At 45.9% G+C, this 10,680-nt stretch overlaps 1 long non-coding RNA gene across 1 annotated transcript; it reads left to right on the top strand.

Moving 5' to 3' along the window:
• Positions 1-664: 664 nt before the first annotated feature.
• Positions 665-3,396, top strand: LOC149350998 (uncharacterized). Its single transcript, XR_016289479.1, has 5 exons — positions 665-951; positions 1,640-1,787; positions 1,900-2,049; positions 2,166-2,331; positions 2,700-3,396. It is a non-coding gene; the product is annotated as an uncharacterized LOC149350998 (long non-coding RNA).
• The last annotated feature ends 7,284 nt before the right edge of the window (positions 3,397-10,680 follow it).

Raw genomic sequence — 10,680 nt, forward strand, 5'->3', positions numbered from 1 at the left:
AAACAGCTGCAGTCAGACGTTTGCTGTGAAACTTCTGTGAAACATCTGTAGTCAGATGTTTTCTAGACTTGTTTCTAACGTGGAACTTGAGACCACGTCAAGGAGATGCGCCAGCAATCAGCAGAGAGTTGCCACCGTGGATTAAACATGCTGTAAATCACGGAACATAAATTAGATGGCTCTCCTGCTTGACGTTTCGAAGAGCAGGCGCGCCGGTGCAAAGACCGCTCATAGTATTCGAACACAGAAAGCGCGTTTTCTCCTACGGAGCCCGAATCACGTTCCACATCGAGTGCACCTAACCCGCCACTCGTAAGGCTGGATTTAGGTAACATATAATGGCCCTGAAAGCCGACGGTAGTTACGCGAGTGAAAAAATTTGCTTCATGTTGCGAACGCCTCTGTTACGCCTCGGCTAGCTGGCGGCAGCATGCGGATTGACAGGCGCAGCGCACGCTGCCTTCGCCGCCTTTGCCGTACTCGCTCGCGCGGTTTATCGCGCAGATCACCCGCGTGCTATCCTTTCGTGGCGGCGTATCTTGGAGGTAATCTTTCTTGAGTCACGCCGCAGCTTACTGCTTGGTATCGCTCCGCACGGTGGCGATGCAGGCTAGTTTGCCAAAGTGGTTTTAACCGTTTCAAGCAGAAAGAAATCGCTGCAAGTGCTTAGTTTTACATGAAAGTATTAGATTCAATTTGTTTTTGGTTCTTTGATGATTTGTTTATTTTTACGTTTAGAAATTTAGTACTTCATTTGGCCATTTAGCGTTGCAGAGGCTAGCGATAGCTACGCGCGCGAAGTGGATGCTGCGTACCTTGTACGTTTCGCTACGCACTTTTTTCCGCGCTGGTTGGCACTTCACGCCGCTGCAGTTCGCAGTTTCCCCTTTTTTCTGCAGTATCGTTTACTGCCAGTGTTGCACTGAGATGTGAGCCTCGTTTTCCGCAAAAGTGAGTAACCTTCCATTTCTTTTCTGTGGTGATAGTGTCGGCCTTGCTTTAGCTAAGCCTCTAACGCGCCTGATTGAACGGTCGGCTAGTGTGTCACTCCTTTGGTTTACAAATTACAAAACAGTATCAGCCAGTGCTTTACATACTAAAGTGCTATTTGAGCTTTTGTTAAGTGGATACAGCTAGGCTGCTCTCGCATGCGAGTTGCTTTCTTTACCAAGGCGGTGAAGGTGAACGTGACAAAGCTTCAAACCAACCAGCTTTGTTTAAGCGTACGTTGATAAGGCGCGATTTTTTTCCTAGACATTGATTAAAGTCTGTGCTCTATTGCATTCTGGCAGGGTTTTATTCTTGCCAAGGACTCTCATCTCGCCACCTGTGTGCTCCAATTCTCCTTGCTGTGATTGCCGTCAGTGAATCTCGCGTTAAAAACGCTTTGGTTATCTTCACTATGGTATTTGTTTGGGCTAGTCGGTACATTGTTAAAACTGAAGGCACAGCGCACGAAGGACCTGTCCTGTCCATCGTGCGCTGTGCCTTCAGTTTTTGGTTATCTTAACTGCGTCAAGCTTTTATTTCATTACGATTGAGAGCCCCGGCACAAAGGTAGTTTACTCAGTGGTGCTGCTCTGTATGTGTGCAGCCTGTTTGACAGTGCAGTGAAGTACTACGGTACGGCTCTTTGCAGGCATGGCAGCTTTTATTTTTTGGAAAACCATTGCGCCGTGCACAGCTGGCGTTGTCCCTGCTTCAGTGTGTGCACTTCGTTTTGGGTACAGGCTGTTCAACAGAGGTTTTCAGAGGACCTCCTTGCCTGCTCAACTTCTCAAGTTTTGGTAAGCACGCTTTGCAGCTGACACCTTTTCTTTCAGTACATGATTTCTTGTATAGGTCTAGGCTGTTTGCTCATGTTCATTCCACAAGCCCCATTATTTGTTTGTCCTTTAGAACCCCAACTGTTGGCCGGAGGAGCAAGGACCTGGTCTAGTTTCACGCAAATTAATAGCAGCACCTTGTACTTGGTTGTTCAGACGACTTGGCCTGGAGATTGTTTCAGTTCTGAGGTGGGAATCTGGACTAATGCTCTTGTGCAGTGGTGTAAGTAATCCCTTGCCCACTGTTTGAGCTTCATCGTACAGATTACAAAGGGCTTCTTTGGCAATGCAGTGTTAGGAACCTTATACACACGCACTTTTATTTGTCTTATCTTTCAGATGTGCCCCTGTGTGGCTGTCAAGGAAAGGTCCAAGATTTAACCCATGTCTGGTGTACACTGAAGTGATACAGGTATTACCAGGACAGCAGCATCTCTGCTATGTTTTCGTGCGACGGTGCAAGATGTCAACCATCAACCACTTTTGATTCAGCCACATCTTGCAGGTAAGAGAAAGCCTGTTTGCAAGATGCAGCTTAGGAGGTTCTGTGATTTCAGTGTGCATCACAGTAAGGCAGTGCACTTGCTATTGACTGCTTGGCTTTCAGTGTACATGCATGCTGTTTGAATTTTGCATCTGTTAAAGGCCTCCACAGTGATTGACTTCTTGAGTTTATGGTGAGCCGTTGCACTCTGCTGAAATGCCGCTTGTAATGACATCATATGCATATGTTTTTGGTTAGCTTATTTTATTGCCTGTACTGTCACTCCTTGCCATTTTCTGGTCTTATTTGCTTCCGACTCCTCATTGGCCCTTCTACATGCGCCTGACTGACTGTGCTTTTTGGTTACTCTAATTTTTTCACTTCTGCAGGCTGCTGAACAGAACTGGATTTGACTTCCCCTTGTTACCGTCTAGTTGGCATACTCCTTGCAAGAAAAGCGATGTTTGGAACACCTAGCGAGCTCTTCACTGGCGTCCACATCACAGCAACTTGATCATCAACGCATCCGTTGTGAACAAGGCCTGGGGCCGAATGAATTTTTGATTTAACAATTGGTTGCTGTTCGACACTTTCCCGCCATCCAAGTGCTTACCATTGTAATGTCTGCCAAACCAGTGAAGCTACCTCCTCCATGGCTTCTAACATGAATTTCCTGGTCCCTTTTTTTTTGTGTGGGTGTATGCACTGGATTCAATAAAGAGTAACGCAGTGACTGAAAAGTGTGCTAGCACATGCATTTATGGCTCATTACTACAGACATACATCCCTTGTAATGTGGGCTCATTGTTCGGGTCATTGCAAATCAGCTTTGAGTTCATTTTTGAGTGGTGTATACCAGAAAAATGAACTATAACATTTTTAAAGCTTTAGAGGGTTTAAAGGCAGCACTAAAAATCATTCTTGAAATGCGTAAGATATTACAGGCACCCATTTCGGAAAAAAAAGGAACGTCTAAAAAAATTCTAGAAAAGTTCTACCTCAGAAGTTTTCTAGCCGTATACAAGCGTAGCGTTAGCAGAGCTAATAGAGGGCTAGTAAACGTCTAAGTCTAAAAAACTGCTTAGATGAAACTTCTTCTAGATGTCAAGCTTTTTTTTCGAGACTTTTTTTAGACGTCTATTAGCGCTTTTTGTGTTTCGTGGGCGGTCGTCGAACAGAATCCCCGCCGCTGTCGGCCGTGCTCTTTTTAAAGCTGAGCGAACATTCGAGGTAAAGCTTGAGAAGTTACTAGAACATTCTGGCACAAAGTAGAATCGGCTCCGTCTGGATGCGATCAATCGAGATAAATCTAGGCGCGTCTTGCGTCACAAACGAAGCGATAAAGCGGCGTGTCGGTAGCCTTGAAGCATGAACAAAGAAACGCTACAAACGAACGCTACAAAGATTCGCGGAAAGCGGCTGTAGTCAGCCAACTGCTGAAGCTTCACAGGCGGTGTTTCAACAGAAAGGCAAAGCGTCATAGCTGCCTTATTTACAGGACAGAGCGGTCAAACAAATACTTTCATGCGCTCGCAGCACGAACGGTAGACTTAGCGAGAATGTTTTGCAGTTTTGATTGTTGCTACGTAGCGCTGCTTCGAATGCCAAGACGTCTAGCCCTTTCGCAGCAACGCAGTGTGCATTCATTCCGCTAGGTGCAGTAGTAACTCGTCACTTTCAGCAGATAGAAACGACAAGTTAAGCTACAGGTAAGCGAACAGACGGCAGGACCATGATACCTCGACAACTACTACGAATTGTATAAATACCAAACCGTAGAATGTAGAATTGTGTGAAATAAGACATCCGCGAACACGGTGAACGTACAAAGCGGGGGACTGCTTGACTCATCACAGACGAAAAAGCTTTCCATTTCTACGTCGAAAATCACAACTCGCCCTGTGAGAGCCCGAAAACGGACGTTCGGGAAGATGTGCAAAGGCTTTTGGGGGGGGGGGGGGGCGCCCCCTCCGCCTTCCCCCCCGTCATGTTATCCACATAGGTCATGTAACCTAACCTGCCCTCCGGATAGTGTATAAACTACCCACTGCAGCAGGTTAAAATCATGATTAGTCGTGAGAGGTTGCTCGGAGAGAGCAACCTGGATCGCACAAGCCCCACCGGTGGCAGCACCTGCCATTGCAGGGCAGTGGCACCAGGAGTGGTACGAGGACTCCCAGGATCTATGAATGTGAAGTAGAGGATGGCCAATTAACCCATTAGCTATCGCGTCATACCTTTAAGGCGGGGCTTAAGTGTCTCCTCCCATTTTTTTCCGCTGTAGACCGAAAAGTCCAACCTCAATAGATATGTCAATTTTTTAGTTATAGCGAAGTTTGGCTGCTTCTGTCATTGCTTCTCATGGAAGTCACTTTCTGTAGGCGTCGACGCACATTATCCTGGTGTGAGAAAAACCGAGGAAGAAAGCGTATATTTGTTGGTTTTTATTGCTTTTTATTGCAGGAGCGCGCGTAAAAGGTGCGAAATAGGGCACACCGTCTTTGTGAAACTGCGTCGGAGCACGTATGGTGCGCGATGGGTATTGGTTGCTGGATGCAGTTGTCCCTTTTTTAGGAGCTCCGTGGTGTTTGAGACGCTTATGCCATGTATTTAGAACCTGGCAAAAAAGGTGCATTTTGTTGCATTTCGGTGCTGAGACGCTTGCCATTAAAACCGGCCGCAAAATTCAGTGTACAGGAGCTCACGAGCCAGCGCATTCAACATCTGGATATGTACCGGTTAGTGTGTCAGACAAATGCAAAAACGGTGGGTTTGCGAAATTTGTGGCAAACGAATGTAGCTATGTCCAGGGACTCCATTTTCAAAGTAAGAAAAAGCGTCCCCAAACGGGTGCCACCAAAGGTCCCGTAAACCCCTGCGATTTGAGCATCCGTCTCGCATGCCGGAGGTGGGGGGGTCGAAACCCAGTGCCACCGGGTACCTGCCGGTTTTATAATGGGCACAAGCTTTACCCTGGCCTGGTGCCCAGCTTATCTTACGTTATGTGCAGTACCGGCATGCACTGCGCTACACTGAACGCTACAGTGGTTACACCCATCGGCATAGAAGTGATTGAACAACAAACAGAGTCCGGGCGTTCATCCCCCTGCTGGTGCTGTGACAAACGTAATAGCTGTCATCTAGCACCCTGTGGGGTCCTGAGCTAAGCCGTCGATCAGTGTCACAATCACTTTTGAAGTTTTTAGAGAACACTCGTCTTATGGAACAGTGGTAGAGCTACAATCATTTAAATCAGTGACTCAGGCGGAGAAATTGCCGACAGGCGTACTAATGCCTGTCGGCCATTAAGTCTAATGCCTCCTGTACATCACTGACACCACCACAACCCACTGTGGGCCGTCGACAAAAGAGAAACTTATGGTGGCGGAAAGGCTGTTGCCGAGGGCAAGTGCATCGTGGGCGCTCCAGCGAAGTCACCGGTAGAAGTGCTTTGTGTGGCTTTTCCTGGCACGACCTGCACTACATGAACATAGTGTGATGTGGCACTGCAAAATACTTCATGTTTACATCTATTTTCAAAGTCAAGGAAGAGTTCAATAAAGAGGGCAACTTTTTTCAAGTGGGTTGCCGAAGAATTCATTCTTTTGGTAATTTTTCCCTTGGTGACATTTCTTCTCAGTGGGCGCTAGCTCAGGGGACTTTTTTTTTTTTTCGAGGACGTATCTTCCGGGGTCATTTTTTCCTACACCCGTCGGCAGGAGAACCAGCCTCGGACACACATCAAAACTATTTTTTGTGGATCAAATACAGCAGGCAAGAAATAAAAAAGCATTGCGCTGGCTCCTAAGTAGCGCAAGGCCCTCTTTTCAACACTAAAGGGAAATAAAATTGACTTGGCACTGCCTGTTCACTATATCATAAGCTATAATTCATGCAAAAGCGCATTTACAATCGAGCACTGCAGTGACCCTGTGGCGCTCGTAAATAGCATCGGTGCGCACTACAGTTTTGCACACTGAACTGTGGGAGGCTGTAAATAGACATAACAATGTTCGGCTAATCGGTCAGACAAGGGGAGGAGCAGTGAAGTGAGAGAGCGGTGGCCAGGGTGCTGTCGAAAGATGGAGCGCCCTTTTGAGAATAAACGCAAAGCACTTTTCCTTTTGTGATAGATCAGACACCTAAATTATAAAAACGAGCTAGTCCAAATGTGGTTCTTCCGGACAAAGCGTTTTCCTCTCACGGTGGGGAACACCCAGTGGGCAAGCGAGATGGAGGAACGTGCTTGGAGATGCCCCCTTCGTCTATGTGACCAATGGCTGAAAGTGGGGAGCTTACCACATGACTCATGACATAAAATGCGCGAAAATCCGTAAACCTCCAGCGCATGTAATGTTATGTTCACACCAGCGGGTTGCGGATTCGTTACGCTTGCGGTATCACAGGCAAGCCACGAGCGACTGAAACGAATCAACCAACAACCAGACGTAGATGTAGCCTTCAGCCCAGCCAGTGTTGAGCAGGTTTTTAGCTTCCCTTAATGGTGTATGTTTGGCCGCTGTAATTAGCTCCTCTTTCCGCACGTCAGCACGGCCCACCGCTACGCAACCCAGTCGGTTGTGTTGAGGTAAAATCTTGAAAGGCGGGAATGTCACACGGGCCCAGACAAAACAGCAGAGGTTTTTCGTGCACTATGTCCATGCCACCTGTTCAGACTTATGGCGCCGTACAAAAGCAGCTGCAACAAAGGCTGGTGTGAACCAAAAGTGTTAGGTATTTCAAAGACGTCAAAGAAGCTCCAACTCATGAACAGTTACGACGATAGAGCCTGCAGGCATGCTTGATGTGAAACTGCTCATATTTTTATCTCCTCCCGATTGAACTACCTGTCAGAATGTAGCAGTTGATTAGAGTGGAGCCCACATTTGCTGGCTGCCGAAGGGCGAAACATGACAGGTGGAAGAGAATCGCGTAACTGTGATTATACGTTGTTATAAAGGAGTTCGGCTTGACAAATGTGGAATAGCAAATTTTGGCCGCTCTTAGCAGCCCTTACAGCTCATTCGATGACGTCCCTCTGAGAAGTACTTAAAGATGAGATTTGTTTTTGTAAATGTATTGGCACGTACTATATCCGTTTAAAGGAATAAAACTGCGCAGAAGGATTGACGAAGAAAACGAGAGAGGCGTTCTGCTCTGTCCTGTCCTCACGTTTCTTGTGTTTCCTTCTTCAATCCCTTTGTGCAAGTTTATTCCTATAGTTGCTGTTATGAACCAACTCGCCCAGACAAAAGGGCTTACTATGTGCGTGCTAGGTTTATTTTGCTCCAGGAAAATGTGAACTTTCTGGCTTCCCTCAATTCACAACATTCGAACTCACATTCTCCCCTGTGGAAAACGCAAAATTCTGTAAGTAAGCCTCTCGACAAGAATGTTTCCCAACCAAGATTTCTCCTTTACATGTGGCATTCCCGCATATTTTTTAGCGAAAGCAAGTGGTTTTTATTTTTGCAAATATTGTAATAGTGTGTAACGCTCCCCCCTGTCCCTTGTCGCTATCGCTCCCCTCCGTACTTCTCCTTGCTGTCCTCTCCCTGTCCCTTTATTTCCGCCGGCCGCAGCTCGGGTGCCTAACTTATTAAATAGCAATTGCAGCGGCTGGCAACATCATATGCTTCATTTTGTATTTTTTCAATTATAATCTACTACTAGATACCCCTAAATCTGCCTATGAGGGAAGTTGTCGAAAGGGCCCAACAGAGTCCCTAACAGTCTTTCCAATGAATCCGAAATTTTCACTGAATCTAAGGCACAGTTGTGTCCCACTCAACAACACTGGTTTGTAGCTTATCCACAATAAAGCAAAAAGAAAAATGTAAGAGCCTCAAATCTCGCGCTTTCCCTTCATGTGTTCAGAGCCAGAGGAGCAAGTCGAGGAGGGAAGGCGCCATTGTTTCAACAATTGCCCTTTACACGCGATCTTGAAAGCTGATGACAACCGCCGTGCTCTTCTTTTCAAAAAAGTAATACAATGGAGGGCGGTTGACGCATCTACCCTCGCGCTAACCCTTTTGTGGGCAGAGCAGGAAGTGCAAACGCAATGTGTGAACGCGGATTTTTGATTGGAAAGGTGTCTTCCTGTAAGTCTTCCTGTCAACAAAAGTACATAATTAACTAATACATAGAAAAACATAAATAGAAAAATACCTCCTGGTTTTGCCCCCTCCCGATAAAAAAGGCTCAGAGTCCCTGGCTCTGAAAAAAAGTGTAAGCCGATGACAACTACCGAAAAAAAAAATATTTTCAGACATTTTTATCACCCGCGTGTCTTCGGGCAGCGTCACATTGAGCATTTCGATTCGTACGCAAAAAGGACGCAGTTGGACACCTATTCGGGGTTGCACTTCGCGAGTCGCGAGCAAATTTTTCTTACAATGACCAACCATACGATGGCACCTGCGAGGCTTTAGTTCCGCTAAAATGCGCGCGCGCGCGCGCACACACACACACACACACACACACACACACACACACACACACACACACACACACACACACACACACACACACACACACACACACGCACACGCACGCACACACACGCGCACACGCACACGCACGCACGCGCACGCACACACACACACACACACACACACACACACACACACACACACACACACACACACACACACACACACACACACACACACACACACAGGGTGTCGCACCTAAGACTTTCTGCAATTTTTAAAAATAAGCTATTTGAATTAGATGCGCGCTTTTTCTGTCATAGCATTGTCAGTGGTGTAATACATCATAATGCAGCTAAGACGTGCTAACTAGCAGGCTTGTTAACCAATATTTCATAGTTAACTTTTAAACTATTACTGTTGGGCTCCTTAAATATTGAGAGGCATGTAGCCGACCGTAAGTAATGTCCATATCCGTTTTTAGAATTTCGAGAACAGGATTATCCTCGGCGCTGTGGCCCAACAAATTTTGGCTATTTCGACGAGTTAGGTTCACTGGAGAGGTTGCTTTGCCTGCAAGCTTCTCATACCGCATGTATTTTGGCGCGATGTAGGCGAAATTTGTTGGGCCACAGCGCCGAGGATAATCGCGTCCTCGAAATTCTAAAAATGGATATGGACATTACTTACGGTGGGCTGCATGCCTCTCAATAATTAAGGAGCCCAACGGTAATAGTTTAAAAGTTAACTATTAAATATTGGTTAACAAGCCTGCTAGTTAGCACGTCTTAGCTGCAGTATGATGTACTACACCACTGACAATGCTATGCCAGAAAAAGCGCGCATCTAATTCAAATAGCTTATTTTTAAAAATTGCAGAAAGTCTTAGGTGAAACACCCTGTATATATATATATATATATATATATATATATATATATATATATATATATATATATGACAGAAGCCAACAGCCACAGAAACCAAGGGGCACAGGGGATTTTTTTAAAGTTATTTATTTTGTGGTGTTGATCAATTTAGAATATTACTGAATATGTTATCGTTTAAAGATAACTGATTAGAAAAGCAGAAGAAAAAACAACCACCTGCCGCCGGTGGGATCCGAACCCACGACCTCCGAATTACGCGTCCGGTGCTCTACCTCTGAGCTACGGCGACGGCTGTCAATTCTGCTTTCGGGGGTATTTATGTTTACAAGTAACCTAACCTTGAGAGTGTTCATCAGCGCCGCCCGCGTTCACAAGCGGCGGACGTAGAACGTCCTGAGTTACCGCAGGTGTGACGTAGAACGTCATCGAACGGAGAGGGTGGAAGCTGCGTGAGAACCCTCTTATGCTTCCTAAGGCGTCAAGGCTGCCAGAATCGAGGCCCTCGCTAAGCAATTAAGCAAACAAGGGAAGGGGATGAGGGGCTCGTTATAAATATGACAGAAGCCAACAGCCACAGAAACCAAGGGGCACAGGGGATTTTTTTTAAGTTATTTATTTTGTGGTGTTGATCAATTTAGAATATTGTTGAAGTTGAAGTTGAAGTTTATTTCTCGCTCTCAGTGGTACCAGTATTACTTACAGTATTAGAGTATTACAAGTATTACAGTGGTACAAGTACAAGTATTACTGGGAGAGAGAGGACGCAGGGAAAAAAGCTGCTTGAATGCAGCTTGAGAGGCACCCTGCGCCCACACTGCTGAGGCAACGTATTGCCTCAGTTGTTAGTTTACAAGACAGCTACAGGTGAGGCACTCGAAAACAATAAATAAAGTATCAACATGAATATAATATCTACAGTGGCACTTAAACATTAGTATCACAATCACAACAAAAAGCGTCATAAATACTCAAAAAACCAAAAGCATCACATCAACCAGGTGTACAACAGCAGAATTCACACGTGTTACAGCTTTAATCACAGTTCGGAACA

Source organism: Amblyomma mixtum, chromosome 3 (assembly GCF_055824585.1).
Source record: "Amblyomma mixtum isolate Tamu chromosome 3, ASM5582458v1, whole genome shotgun sequence".
In the NCBI taxonomy this organism is placed as follows: Eukaryota; Metazoa; Arthropoda; class Arachnida; order Ixodida; family Ixodidae; genus Amblyomma; species Amblyomma mixtum.